Below are 15,301 nucleotides of genomic sequence, written 5' to 3' on the forward strand. Positions count from 1 at the left end.
CCACGGGTTAAATGGTGCCTGAGAAGAAGCAGGTGGCCCATCTGACTCCCAGGGGCTCTTCAAAGTTTGGTGCAGGTACGAGGGAAACAACCCCAGACTCTGAAGGTGGCGCCCGCAGTGGGGGCTAAAACGGCAAGTATGTGTCTTAGAGTGAGGCTCCTGGGCGTCTGGCTGGATTACGTATTTTGTTTCAGTGTCCTCTCTGACAGATTGCCTTAATGATGTCGGCCCGAGGCAGGGCTCCCCGTCTGGTTCTGTGGTCTGGTTCTGTGGTCTGGTTCTGTGGCTGGACCCCTTCAAACTACATTTGCATAGCTCCCAAAGCCACGTTCCTCCCAAGCTGCCCTGCACGCTGAGTTCTTGAGGCTCCCCTTTGATGATCAGGTCGGTTCCTGCTGGGCTGGCTGAGAATGCTCTCGAGTCTGCAGACGCCCGTGCTGTCTTGCCCTCCCTTTGCTTGGAGCCTGGAGTCTGTCACTGAGCCCCTCCTGGCATCTGGGCGCTGTGCAGGCTTCTTAATGACATTACCTGCGTCTGGACTCTCTAGTTGGTCGGCTGTAAATTCTGATAAGTTTATGAGTCGTGAGACGGGCAGGAGGCAGTGTGCTGGTTTGCTTTTGGTTTGCCGGCGAACGGAAAATCCGATGTGACACAGAAAAGGTCTGCCCCACCAGGGGCAACGACCCGCTCTGTCTTCGCTCAGCCTCCCCGCGGAGGCCGGCCCGGCATGCTGCAGCTGGGGTGACTCTGCCCTGGGGTCTCCCGGGTGCATAGGGTGGGGGCTGCTTTGGTGATACGCATGTGTGTGCGCGGCCAGCAAGCCCGAAAGTCGGAAAGGATGGCAGAGCAGGGCTGGCGTTGGAGGAGGGAAGCGCCCCTCCGCCAGCCCGCCTGCTTTCATCCCGAGTGAATCCTGAGTGCCTCGTGCCAGCCTCCCCGCTCAGTCCCCCGGCACAAGGAGCCAGCCTCCTTTCTTAGTGTAATTGCACGTAGCAGTGACTTACTTGAAAGCTTTGTAAAGAGCGGCGGAGGGTGTGAGAGCAGGTCGGAGAGGTGGGAGCCCAGCTGCCGAGGGCTCCAGCCAGAGAAAGCGTGGAAGGCTCGTTCCAGGAAAAGTGGAACAATCACCCGTTGGCTGGCTTTCAGGCGGTGAGCGACTCTCTCTTCCTTCATTCCTGGGGAGCACTGGGACTCGGGGAAGGGTGCGGTGGGGAACCTGGTGGTTCGCACAGATCTCACGAAGCTCTGAAGCGGAGATTGGTTTTATTTTGCCCTGAGTGCTGGCATCCGGCACCCGGGCTGTGCCAGGCAGGGGTGGCGGCACTGGCTCAGCGTCGGGGATTCTAGGACTTGGTATCATGTCCACCTGGGAGGCTGAGCCGACGCCCCATCCCCGCCCCACCCCCCGGATTTGAGAAAATCCGTTGGTGGTGGCTGTTGATCTCCGGGCACAAATGGTTTAAGGAAGTGAACAGGAGAAAAGCTCGTGAACGTTGACAATCCCGGTCTGTCTTGTGATGTCCCTGACACTCATACACACGTGCATGCAGCCACGCATAGGTACACGCACACCCCACACTCATGCACATGCACACTCACACTGCCTGCACGCACAGGCAGTCATGCATATGCACACCCCACACATTCACACACACATGTGCACACGCACCCCCCGCGTGCACAATACACGCAGCCACACGTGTGCACACACCCATGCACACAGTCACACGTGTGCACACTCGCACACACGGATACGTTTTTCCCGTCTGCCATCGGGGCTGCGCGTATCAGTTGGCACTGTGCTTGCGGTAACGTGATCTCCTACGAACGGCCCCTGGTGTTGATACGATCGTACAGCTGTCCCTTTGGTGCATTGCTTTGTAGCTCCGTGTCTTACCTGTGTGAGACAGACCATTCCTGGTCACTCGTGGAAAGAGCTGCCTCCCTTCCCAACCGCTCCTCTTTTCCATGCCCTCTGGGCTGTGTTGTCAGAAGTATTACAGAGCCCGGCACGTTTGTGTCTGCAGGGAAAGCCCCGGTTGCCAGCTTTCCATCCTGAGCCTCTGGGTGTCTAAAGCCAAAAGGAAGGGGAGTCATCAGAGACTGCTAAGCTTCAGATGTGCTGAGCAAGGCTGTGTGTGCACACGTGTATATGCTGTCTATAGTGCTCATAGTTAGGCTTCCTTAGCTTTGCTTCTCATTCTCTGGTTCGTGTCTCAGGGCACAATCTCAGCAGACTCTGACTGCAGGCACCTTCACAAATCCCATCTAAGTTAACTTGAGAAGTGCTTGGTGTGGTCCCATTTTACATATGAGCAAACTGAGTCTCAGAGGGGTTGAGTAACCGACCCAGGGAAGTCAGAGCTCAGATTCCATCCATTCACTCATTCATTCATTGGGCCCCAGGCCACCAGGCTCTGGGATGAGGAGGAGTTCATCCATCCCAGTTGTCTGAGGCATTAAAGCAAAAGGAAAGAAGCAGAGAGCAGGCCCTGAAGGAGGCGATGTCCCAGGGCCTGAGTGGTGAGGTCCTCACTGCCCACCTCCCCAGCCCCCCATTCCTGCCCAGAACTCAAGAGTTAATGCCGCACTGCAAGAACTTTCATATTGCCTAGTCCAGACCCCCTTTATTCTGCTTTTTTTTTTAATTTTTTTAATGTTCATTTATTTATTTTGAGACAGAGAGAGAGACAGAGAGAGAGAGAGCGTGCTCGTGAGCAGGGGGAGGGGCAGAGAGAGAGAGGGAGAGAGAGAATCACAAGCAGGCTCTGCACTGTCAGCACAGAGCCTGACATGGGGCTCAACTCACGAACCATGAGATCATGACCTGAGCTGAATCAAGAGTCAGACACTTAACCGACTCAGCCAGCCAGGTGCCCAATTCTGCTTTCTTTTAAAAATTATTCTGGCATCGTCACGTCGTCGGGAGGACAGTCTGCAGAACGGGGTCTGTCTGCTTTATGCTGAGAACTTAGGTGTGGGTGGGTCGATGTCGTAGGAGGGGCATATTGTATATCAGGAGACCAAGCCTCCGTTTCCTCCTCCTTCACACACCTCCTCACCAGGTCCCCATCACCTCTCTTAGCACAAGGGAGGTGTGAGGGTGCCTGGCAGTGAACCCCATGAATCGGTATGCGGGACAGGGGTGGGATGGTGATCGTGCACTTAGACTTTCAGGCACTTTACTCTCTGACCTTTCAGAACAGACCGTATGCACATCAGTTACGCCGAGAGATCGTATGCATACAGATGTGCCGATAGCTCTCAAATGGTAAAGCACATGGTTTTGACAGTGGTGCTGGGCGGAGGGTACGTGAAAGTTCTTCCATTATTTTTGCAACTTTTCTGTGAGTTAAAAATTATGTGAAAGAAAAAAAAAACTTAGGCAGTTTGAGGGCTTTTCCCCAAAGGTGGACGGAATAGTGACATAACAGAGGAGGGTTTGTACCTCTGGGACCCCACAGGAAGCCATATGGTTAAACCGTGGGTTAGCGCCCCACCTCCCCCCGCCACGGGGGATGGCCGGCCAGGGGAGAGGGAGCCATGGGGGTGAGACCTTTTAGGCCACCAGCAGACTCTCTAGAGGCAACTCCCCTGGGCACAAGGGCCCGTGAGGTCAGGCTGCTCCCCACCTCCCTCCCTGGGCTCCCTGAAGGGGCACCAGGCTGGGATGCTTTCTCTGCTGACTGCCTGAGGCCAGGAGGAAATTGTTTGTGTTTTTTGATGGTTTCTTGATGGGGTGCAAATGCACCAGCTATGTCAGCCTTGTGGCTGCCATCGCCTGGACTCCTGAGAGCCCCCTGCAGTAAATGGCCACCCTCCCGTCCTTGAGGCAGCTCTGGGGAGGGAGTCCTAGACCTCTAGTCCCGCCCCCGCCCCATGCAACCTCCCCACGCCGCCTCTGCTGTCTCCCTGCCAGAGCCCAGCTTAGTGGGAGTGGATGAACCGGGTGCCTGATGTGCTCTGTTCAGTCCAGCCCAGCCTAGCAGCAGCTGCCCAGTGTGTGCCGCGGTTTCCCCACCTTGTTGCCCTAGCAAGAGGAGGTTTCCTCACCAGGTCCCCATCACCTCTCTGAAAGCAGCCCAGCCCAGAGGGTAGCAGGAAGGACAGAGGCGGCAGCCCGGAGGAGCGCTGGGGAGTTGGGCAGTTGGGCCATTTCTGTCCTGTCTCTTAGGTGAACACCCGGCACTGGGCGGTTGTGGGGGGAAGGGAGGGGCGGGGATCAAAGGGTGAAAGCAAGTCAGAAGACCTTGTCCTAATCCCCTATTCTGCCATCAGCCTGGGTGTGAGACCTTGGAGAATTCCCCTGGCCTCTCTGAGCTTCTCCCTCGTCTGTACAACAGGGTTAATGGCAGGTGCCCTCGGGAGCCTGGGAAGGACAGAAGGGACGGTGTGAGGGGAGCACTTTGTTCCGTGCGGGCGCCCTCCCTTGGCCTGTCGCCCTGTGCCCTTGTGAAGCACTTCACAGCTTTCTAGGCGTGGGCACACCATTATCACAGCCTGTGGCTTTGTCAGGGCTGCGGCAGGCTGCGCAGACGGGGAACCGGGGGGACAGTTAATTTTAAAACACTCTTGCTGCCTGGTGTCACTTGCCTGCTGGGCCCCTGCTTAACTGCATGGCTGAAGGCCTTCCCTAAGCCTCTGGACTCCTGGGATGGGGAGACTGGGAGGTAGGCGCTGACCTGGGATGGCAGGAAGGGTAAGGAGCCTGGGTCCCGGCTCTGTGACCCACAGAAGGTGCTAATCCCGGGAACCTTAGCTTCCCTGAGTGCAGAACAGAGGTGCTGGGTGAGAATATGAGACTGTGCCTGCCTCACCCGCAGGAGTGAGATGCCGGGGTGACCGTTTTACAGGGCTCTCCTCCAGTGCACGACTTACAAATGGATTGGTCTCAAAGGACCACTCCGGATCAAAGCCCGTCCTCTTAGGATCAGGGCCTGGTCAGCTGCTGCCTTTCGTGCTTCCAAACGTTTGGAAGGCCGGTGCTGTGTCGCAGCCGGGGGGACCTGCTGTCGGGAGGTGTGGTCACTACGCTGCCCGTGGCCTGGAAGAGGAAGCCTGTGCTCTGCCAGCTGCCTGAGCGCACATGGCACAGCAGGGTTGCTGATGGGGAAACCAAGGCACAGGGGGGTGGCCCAGCTGGAGCTGCTTGTGGCCATGGCACCGAGGAGGGGTCTCCCCTGGACCCACAAGGAGAGCCAGGGCCAGAATTTATGCCTGAATCACCACCTAGCCCTCTGCCTTCCCAGGCAGCATGCGGCATGCTGGGATTCCAGGTCAGTCTAGGCAGATGGGGAGACTGAGGCGGGACAAAGTCCACCTTCCTCCCCCTGACACTGGCCTCTGCCCCACTGCTCCCCACTTGTAGCTGTGGGGGGCCCGTGCTGGGGACATGGTGACGCCCCCTCCTTTGCAGTGCTAGCCTGCGTCACAGCCTTCTCAGGCCCAGCTCTCGCCCCGCAGTCAACCCGGGTTGGGCTGATGCATGAAGGGGCAGGTGGGTGCTGGGCCCTTGAGAGTGTCCCCCTCAGTGGCCCAGGCTGAAGACTGGTTGCTCACTGTGAAGTCATCTGGAAGGCAGGGCTCCAAGTGGAAGCCGTGCCCACAGCTGGAGGAAGAGGCACTGCCCAGTGGAGTAGAGTGTGCCGTCTGACGGGCGGCTGTGCTCTCTGACCGCTTGGCAGTCATGGAGACCAAGAGTGGCGGCCAGGGGGAGGGGCTCCTGCCTTGGCCTGGCAAGTGTCACATTCCTCTGAGCCGCCCTGCCTGGGCGCTCCAGGAAGCCTGTCTCTAAGAGAGGGCTCAGGGAGGAGCACCAGCGTGCACCTGCCAGTGGGAGGCGGGGGGAGGGGGACGGGTCCCCAAAGGCACAGAGCCACTGCCCCCGTGGTCCTCAGGCCGTTGGACGTGGTCTAGCTCAAGCCTTCACTGTGGCTGGGAAACAGTCCCACAGAGGGCCAGGGTCCTCCTGCAGCCCCCAGGGCCTTGGTAGCACCACTCGATGTGACCTCATCTGCAGCCCGATAGCTGTCAGGGCCCGGGCCCAGTCCCTACAGGGCATGGGGCCAGGGTAGGATTTATGCCCCCAAGAGCAGTGGACTGTGTTAAGGAGGGGGTGGCAGAGCCTCTAGAACCTGCCTGCCTGTCTCACTGCAGGGCATGTGCCTGCCCCCGGGCACTCTCTGCTGCCCCGTCCACCAATAGCGTCTCCGTCTCCTGGCTGGCCTGGCTGCCCTGGGCTTCCAGCTCATCTCTAGTCCGCGAAAACTTGTTGGCTGTGTTAATACTGCTGTGCAGAGCTCATGCCTGGGTTGGCTTTGCATCCGGTTTGTTGGTGGATCTTACATTGGCCTTGTGAAATGGTCAAGGCAGATGACCAGACTGTTTTCCACGGAGGGGCAGAGAGGTGGAGGGAGATGCCCAAGGTCAGACAGCTGCTCTGGACCAGAGTTTGGACTCCAGATCACTTACCTAACCGATATTTGCCAGGCACCTGCTCTGGCCAGGCCCTAGGGAGACAACCATGAGTGACCCACAGGGCCTGAGCTCCAGGGCGAGCCTGTGGTGGTGACATTGCCTTGTAAGAAGGGCCAAGAGGAAAGTCAGCGCCGGGTTCCCCGGGGAGCTGACCAGCCCCCAGGGAAGCCTTACCTGGGAGAAGAGCTCTTTGAGCACGGGAGGCTCAGATCCCAGGCCCAGAGAGACACCAACCGGCTTGGCTCTGCCGTGTGATCTGAAGCAAGGCCTGTTCCACGTCTGCTCCCTCCTCCTTCACGAACTGGTTGAGCCAGGCCACTTGTTGTCCCCTCGGTGGTCTTCCCAATATCGGCGGAGAACGTGTGTAAAATGCAGGGCCCCGGCCCTCTCATGCAGAGGTTCTGTCATACAGATTTGGTTCTGATTCTGGGAGGGAGAACCAGGCATCTGCGTTTTGAACAAGCTCAGTGAACATTTGTGAAGTGGCTCATCCCTGTACCTGAGTTTGAGAAGTGCTGGACTTGGCTTCTCAGAGCCCTGTGAGCTACAAGGGTCCTAACCCTGCCCCCAGGTATGGTAGCATCCGCGGAGCCGGGACCGTCACCTGCCAGGGGTTTGTAGATGCTGAATCATCTGAGCTCCTGTGCCCTGCAGGAGCCCAGGTGCCAAGTCCTGAAGCTTTCAGAGGCCTTGGCCAGCTTCCCACCTCCCTGCCCCCGGTGAGAGGTTCCCCCAGAAATCCAGATGGGGAGGAGATGCCGAGTCAAAGGTCAGAGTAGGGGCCGAGTATTTCTCATCAGAGAAACCTGTGGTGCCTGGATTAGGACCTCACCCAGGGAGTGCTTCCGGCTGCTTGCTCAGGGCTGGCGTGCCTGGGGGCTCTGGCAGAGCTAGACTAGCCTGACCGGACACGGGGGCCTAGAAAAGGCTGTCCAGGTGCCAGCGTGGGGAGGCTGGGTGGCTCCACACCCAGCAGCCACTGCCACTTGAGTGTGTTTATAGTGAATGCAAGAGGACTTCTCGCTGGCTCCTCAAGTGCCCCGAGCTCATTGGCTGCAGCCCTGGTGATGGCCTGGTCACAGGCTTGCCCAGTCCTGTGCGGGTGCTGGTGTTGTCTCCTGGCCAGGACACCATTGGTTCTTCTCCCACAGACGCCCGGAGCAAGGGGACACTGGCTAAGTCTGGGTGCCCAGCTTGGGCCATATCCTGCTTGCCAATGCCACAGACCCAGAGTACTGTTTCACGGGGCTGCCATCACACCTGACCGCAAACGGGGCTTAGAGCAAACGAACGTCTCATAGTCCTGGAGGTCAGGCTGTCTGCAGGGCCGTGTATGTCCCTCAGAAGGCTCTCGGGGTGAATCCCCCCTTGCTCCTTCTCGCTTCTGTAGGCCCCACCTGTTCTTGGCTGGTGGCCGTGTCACTCTGATTTCTTTTTCTTTTTTTTTTTTTTTATGTTTATTTTTGAGAGAGAAAGAGAGAGCACGAGTCGGGGAGGGGCGGGGGAGGGGGGGCAGAGGATCCAAAGCGGGCTCTGCGATGACAGCACACAGCGCAATGTGGGGCTCGAACTCACAAATCACGACATCATGACCTGAGCCGAAACCAAGAGTCGGATGCCCGACCGACAGAGCCACCCAGGCGCCCCTGTGTCGTTCTGATTTCTGCCTTTGTCTGCCCGTGGCTGGCCCCTCTGTGTCTCTCTGTGTCTTCTCTTCTCCAGGGACCCTTGTCATTGAATTTGGGGCCCACCCTAAATCCAGGATGATCTCATCTTGAGGTCCTTAGCTAATTACATCTGCAAAGACCCTGCTTCCATATAAGGTCACATTCCAAGGTTCCCAGGTGGACATGAATTTTCACTCAGCAGGCAGAATGTCACCAGGTAAAGGGCAGGTCTGCTGCGCCGGCCAGGGGAGCCATGGGCTGGCAGCTGGTCCCAGCAAACAGATCTGGGGCTTTTAGCAGCCTCAGGCTCTGTTGTCAGCCAAGGCAGTTTTGCCTCTGTTAATAGAATCAGAGAGCCCAGAGCAGAGGAGGTGGTGGCCGAGGGGGCAGCTACCCTGGAGAAGAAAAGCAGAATGTGGCTCTGAAAAGCCAACCAGGACCCTAGGTTGAGTCCCCAGGAGGCAGACTGCACAGCATAAGAACTTCCTGGAGGTACCTTGCAGGTGGTGAGCATCCCCTCCTGGGAGGTGGTCTTAGCAGCCCCCCAGGGTGGGCATTGCAGAGCTATCCTGTCCCCAAGAGCTCTGAGCCTGCACTTGTCTCAGGGATCGACGGCCCCATCCAACAGCCACAGTACGAGCTCAGGGACCCCAGACCCCAGACCGTCCCTCCAGGCTGGCTCGTGGGTTTGCAAGGCAGGGGTGGGGTGGGGGGTGCCCCTAGTATCCAGGCCATCAGCTCCTCTGGAAGTCCCAGGCCCCTCTCTCTGCCCCTACAGAGCCCTCGGCCTCTGTAGCTGGGTCTCCCCTCCCCTTTCTCTGTCTTATGGCTCAGATCTTGACCCCCTTGCCCCAGAAGCCTCTCCCAGGGTGACTGTCCACAGAAGCTGCCTGTCTCACACCCAGGGCCTTTAAAGTTTTTTGTTTTTGTTTTTGTTTTTGATGTTTACTTATTTTTGAGACAGAGAGAGAGCATGAATGGGGGAGGGTCAGAGAGAGAGGGAGACACGGAATCCGAAGCAGGCTCCAGGCTCTGAGCTGTCAGCACAGAGCCCGACGCGGGGCTCGAACTCACAGACCATGAGATCATGACCTGAGCCAAAGTTGGAAGCTCAACCGACTGAGCCACCCAGGTGCCCCAAAGTTGTTTTTTTTTTTAATTGAAGTAAGATTCATTTACAATTAATTCTTTTAAAGTGAACAATTCAGTAGCATTTAGTACATTCACAATGTTGTGCAAATACCCCCTCTGTCTAGTTCCAGAATATGTTCATCACCCTTAAAGGAGACCCTATGCCCAACTCTGGAGCTTTTTTTCTCCTTTCCTTTCCTTTCCTTTCCTTTCCTTTTCTTTCCTTTTTTAAAATTGTGATAAAATACATGTAACAGAATTTACCATTTTAGCCTCGTTTAAGTATCCAGTTTGGTGGCATTAAGCATGTTCACACTGGATGCACTGAAACCATCCATCTCCAGATCTCTTTTCTTTCTCCAAATGACACACTGTCCCCATGAACACTAACTCCCCCAGCCCCTGGCACCCCATCCTACTTTCTGTCCCTGTGAATTCGACTCTTCTGGGTGCCTTGTATGTGTGAGTGGAATCATACAGGATCTGTCCTTCCTGACTGGCTTCTTTGGCTCAGCACAATGTTCTCCGGGTCCATCCGTGTTGTAGCAGATGTCAGAATCTCCTCCTTTTATTTTTAAACTTTTAAATTTTTAAAAATATATATATATTTTAATGTTTTATTCATTTCTTGAGAGAGAGAGAGAGAGAGAGAGAGATGGACAGAGCATGAGCAGGGAGGGACAGAGAGGGAGACACAGAATTGGAAGCAGGCTCCAGGCTCTGAGCTGTCAGCACAGAGTCTGACGTGGGGCTCAAACCCACCAAATGCGAGATCACGACCTGAGCCGAAGTTGGACATTTAACCAATTGAGTCACTCAGGTGCCCCAGAATTTCCTTCTTTTTCAACGATGAATAACATTCCACTGTATGGATAGACCACATTTGTTTATGGGTTTGTCCATCATTCATTGATCAACGAATGCTTGGGTTGCTTCCATGGTTTGGCCATTGTGACTCCAACTCTGGGGCTTTTTTTTTTTTTTTTTTTTTTTTTGAGAGACAGAGAGCATGGGAGGGGCAGAGAGAGAGGGAGAGAGGGAGAGAGAGAGAGAGAATCCTAATCAGGCTGTGCACTGTCAATTCAGAGCCCAGTGTGGGGCTTGAACTGAGATCATGACCTGAGCCAAAATCAAGAATCAGAAGCTTAACCGACTGAGCCACCCAGGTGCCCCAACCGGGGGCTTTTTGAGGGTCTAGTGAGAAAAGTATAGGGCCAGGGCTCAAACTGGGCTAGTCACATCTCCAGTACATGCACTGGTCCCCCTTCATCTGTAATTAACTCAGGTCCTTGGGCCCAGGCCCCAGTGGAGAGATGATCATTCCAGAATGCCCTCCCTACTTGTACCTTCCTCTCCGAGCTATGCTGCCTTTGCTCCCCATCAGCCCCCATATTTTCTCCAGAAAGACCAGGGCACAGCATGCTGAGAGCCCTTGCTGGAGGCTGCTGGCCTCCTAAAGTTCTGACCAGCCAGCTGACCTTGGACATGTCTTTTCTCTTCTCTGAGCCCCTGTCTCTCATCTGAAGGGCAGTGATCTGAGACAAGGGACTCATGTGGTGACTTGTGTTAGCTACTCACGAGGTGCCAGTCTCCTTGGAAATGCCCCCCAAATGGCTGTCCCCATCCTTGGTCCTGCTGTCTGTACTGCCAGCCCTGTTCCCTGGTATATTCTGTGCACAGGTGTTTGCTGAGCACCTGTCTTGGGCAGGACGGGAGGCTAGAGGGGCCTGCCCGGCAGAGGGGGCTTGAAGTGACCCCGAGGGATAACTGGCCAAGTCAGGGCCCCCAGCAGGTATCACCCTTCACATGCGTGCCCAGGGCCTCAGTGTTATCTCATTTGATCCCACCTGACCCTTGAAGACGAGGCCTGAATTTGAACTCACTTCAATCTCGTTCCAAAACTAGTCTCTCCCACTGCATCTTGCTGCCTCCAACTAGTTTTGTTTTTGTTTGTTTCCTGCCACCTTTGTTTTGCTCAGGGTGGGAGGGCTGTGTTTGCCTCCACCACCCCCGGCCTCCCCCTCCTCCCCTGTTCCTGCTGTTCAGTTCTGGGGCTGTTCAGAGCCTCACTTCCCACCCTGTTGACACAGGGCCGTTGCTGGGTTGGTTTTGTTTTTGACCTAGTCAGCCTGGTGGGGAAGTGGTGGGTTGTGTGCGATGATGGTCTTGGGCCAGGGGAGGATGACTCCATTGCCCGCACCCAGACACCCCCTCTACTTTGTGCCCTCCCCCTGGGCTCCCCTGCCCTGTGCCCCGCCCCCCCCCAGCCCAGGCCGCCGAATGCTGCTTCACACAGCTGTGCCCCCTTAGGTGGCTCTTCTCCCCCCAACCCAGTGCCTCAAGGCCGGGATGGATTTGGGGTAGCCTGGGGCCTGGAATTAGGGATTCTCATTTCCTCCCTGTGACCGACTTGCTCAATGACCTTGACGAAATTTCCGGCACACCCTCGGGTTCAGTCTTCGTTTGGAGGGGGAAAGGCCTGTACAACCGCCTGGTGTCATCATGGGGTGAGTGAGAGAGTGGGGGCCAGGGCCCAGCCAGGCAGTGGGAAGGTTGGGAGGAACAGTCTTGATGAGTGATTTCTTGTAACCCTTACCGTTTCGAGCATGTGAGGATACCGTTCAGAGGGAAGCGCTCCATTAGCAGGCTTGTTCCGATACTGTGTCGCATCACAGCGGGGGCGGCATCGCAGCCGAGGCCGTTCCTTGGGCGTTGCGTGCTGGGCACTTGTCACTGCCCCGGAGTCGAATCCCCCTCGACTACCCGATGGAGGTACGTGGCATCGGAGCTAGTTTTATAACCGTAAGAACTGAGGGTCAGCGATTTCGAGTAACTTGCTAAGACCAGCTGAAAGGTGGAGCCGGGATAGGAACGCTGTTCGAGCTTCAAAGCTCTTTGATGTCTTACCCCCTCCTCCAGGGTAAGCCTGTCCCTGCTCCAGGCTTTTCTCTCCAGACCCTGAGCCCAGTCCCTTGGGGGATCCCCTTGGCAGCCACAGCAGCCAGAAAGTTCTGTCTGTGTTCACATGGAAAACCTGCTGTAGGACAGAAACCCACAAAGGCCTTACCTCAAAAGAGAGCCCTGGGACATGGCTGCGTTTCTGGAACTGCAAAGCTGCTCCGTTGAACCTGTTCTTTTTATACTGTACATTGAAGCGACTTCACAGAATAGTCAGCAAGCGTTTGGCAGGCAAGCGCCCAGTGTCCCAGGCCCTTCGGGGCACTTCCATGCGCCTCGACAAAAGCTGGTGAAGCCCAGTTATTTAGACTTGCCAGGTGAAATGCAGCTCAGTGAGGAGGCCAGGCCACTCGTCTAAGGCCGCTGGCTCCTATGTGGCGATGCTGGGACTAGATCCCAGCGTGACTGGAGCTCTCGCTGCCCCTCTGGAAGCCGGAGAGCAGGAAGCCCACGACCACCAGGCTCCCGCCCTGTTCCTCTCGTCCGGGTGCAGGTCTAGAGACACGCGTGGCTCAGCAACATCGCAGGGCTTGGCCCAAGCAGGTGTCCGTGGCCGCTGGAGGCTCCACCAGGGCTGGGTTCCATCTGCAGAGCAAGGCTTCCATCATTGTTTGCTCGTGTGACCATGTTTATACACATTTCTGTGTGTGTTTATGTGTGTGCATGAGGTTGTTTTTTGGTTTGTGATTGATCTTGCACAGGATCAGGGAGGGCTTGGTGAGTTTTGGGGGCAGGGTGTGTGTGTGACTCCCTCCCTCCCCCCCCCCCCCCCCGCCCAATCATCTAGGCTGCACCAGCTGTGGGATGAACCAGGGCTGACGCACACTCGTTTTCCCCAGTGAGACATTGAAATGCAGACCCACAATTCCTTAGCCTCAATTCCAGAATCCAGCAAGCTCGGAAAACCAAGCACTTTTTCATAACTCATTTGGCAGCAAAATCCCGCCTGAACCGAGGTGAGGCTATTTATAGTGCAAGTGAGGCTATTTATAGCCTTCATGTATTCTAAGTTCACGTATTTCACTGCAGAAATGTCAACTTATTTGGTTATTGGATGCTGCTGAAATATGCAATATCATCCATCTAAATGCGGGGAGTTCTGAATTCTTAAATACATCCGGCCCCAAGGGTAAGACCTCTGCTGTGAGCCTTCTGCAAATAGCCTCTTGCTCCCAGGCGCCCACAGTGTCCCCCCCGGCCCCACTGGGATTCCTGGAGCTGAAGGGAGGACCCCCCCCACCCAGCCCCACAGCCTGGGCCACCGGCAGTGCCCAGCACTTATATATTTTCGGTATTGCCATGGGTGATGGAATACATCTTTACTGCCAGGCACGGTGCCGGGTGCTGTCCACACTTACATCCGTCCCCTCACTGGATGTGTCACCACGCTCCTTTACAGTAAGCGGAGGCTCAGGTTCAAGCATCCCATCTCAGGACAGAGGGGTGAGAGGGGCAAGCACTGGGGCTCCAGCCAACCTGTCCTTCTACCTCACTGCCTGTCTGGGAGGGCGTCTAGGGACGGTGTCTAGGGACGTGGCAACGTGTGTCCCTGGATTTGCAGCCAAAGCCCGTTGAAATGGGGAGGGAGGAAGCATGTGGGGCCCCAGGTGCATGTGGAGGGGAGCAGGCAGATGCGAGTCAGGCCCCTCCATTGGCAGGGGGCAGGGGAGGGAGCAGGAGCCCCTCTGCTGCTGCAGGGCCTCCCTCGGGACCCACCGCCCACCTACGCGGTCATTCCTGCTTCTCAGAGAGTCCCTGTTGTAAGAGCACCTGTGCCGCCCCACCCCCACCTTGTCTGTTCGCAGCAGCTGGCAGCTGATCACACGCATCTGCCCCTGCCCTTGGGTCTTCTCTGCAGTCAGTACTCACCGAGGCCCCAGGTGCTCAGAGAGATGGTGAAGCTTTGCCTAAACCCCATCTGCTCACTGTTCTCGGGGAGCACCTCCCCACAACCTTCAGCGCCTCCCTTGTATCTGGGAGCTTCGGCGGGCTCTGAAGTCCCCAAGGGTCCATGCTTTCCAGTGTGCGAGCTCTTTCCTGTGCATACCCCATCAATCATCCTGTGTCAACCCAAGGATCCCTCAGCACCTGCCATGGAGTCAGGCCTGCCTCAGAGCCTTTGCTCAGCCTCTTGCCCCCCAGAATGCTTCCCCCGCCCCCGCCTCAGGCACACCCACCCTGCAGAGCCATGGTGCAGTGAGATCAGAGGAACCCTGTGATGGCTGTAGCTTTCTCATCTACAGAGCTGTCTGAACTGGCCTTAGGGCGGGTGCCTGGGGTAGTCTGTACCTTGGCAGGAGCCCTACGGTTTGTGGAGTCCCACCAGAAAGTGCTTCCTTCTTGCCAACGCTTATTGGGTTGGAAGGTTTCTCAGAGCTGCCGGGACTTAAAGAAGGCAACTGTGGCACGCTGTAGAGAGCTTTGGGTTGAGAGGCCAGGACTCTGGGTTCCAGGTCTGTCTCTGCCCTCACTCCCTAGAGGGAGGAGAGGGATGGATGTGTATGTGATGCAGGATGGATGGATACATGGGTACATGGTGGGCACATGGGTGCACATGTGGATAGATGGATACGTGCGTGAGTGAATGCATGGTCTCATTCACACATGGCTGTATACATGGGTAGATGGATGGGTAGATGCCTCAATGGATGGATGAAAAGATCAATTCCCTGTCCTTCTCTGGCCTTAATTTCCCATCTGTGCAATGACAGGATTGGGTTACAGGTTCTGTGTTCTGTGATCCTGTCTGTGACCCATGCCCCATGCCAGGCACCTATAAAGAACACCATACCTGTTCTGGAACCCTTTCTTGGCTCTGCTTTCAGCTCACACCAGACGTTCCCCGGGCTGGCCTTGCAGCCCCTGCCTCCAGCCTCTATCCGTGCGTGTGCTGTCTGCACTCCGTGTCCACACATCTGCCTGGAGGTGTACTTGTGCTTTTTTTGGCCTTTGTTTTCGACAGAGCTGTTTGTTTGTCTGGGGGAGGCTTGTATGTTTATGACGAGGAGCCACTGAGGGATCGGTGGGTGGCAGTGTTGTTGTGGAAGGGAACAGCGCCCCCTGGAGTT

The 15,301-nt window shown here is 56.3% G+C and overlaps 1 protein-coding gene across 15 annotated transcripts in view; it reads left to right on the top strand.

Moving 5' to 3' along the window:
- PITPNM2 (phosphatidylinositol transfer protein membrane associated 2) overlaps window positions 1–15,301 on the top strand; it is a 145,321-nt gene that overhangs the window by 65,391 nt on the left and 64,629 nt on the right. Inside the window, exon 1 of one of the 15 annotated variants that reach the window (XM_045457858.1) lies at window positions 609–1,149. The exons of the other annotated variants lie outside the window; for them this stretch is intronic. The gene's annotated coding sequence lies outside the window, so the exon portion shown is untranslated. Of the gene's footprint in view, window positions 1–608; window positions 1,150–15,301 lie in introns of those variants that run through there. 15 annotated transcript variants of the gene reach the window in all.

This window comes from Leopardus geoffroyi, chromosome D3, assembly GCF_018350155.1.
Source record: "Leopardus geoffroyi isolate Oge1 chromosome D3, O.geoffroyi_Oge1_pat1.0, whole genome shotgun sequence".
In the NCBI taxonomy this organism is placed as follows: domain Eukaryota; kingdom Metazoa; phylum Chordata; class Mammalia; order Carnivora; family Felidae; genus Leopardus; species Leopardus geoffroyi.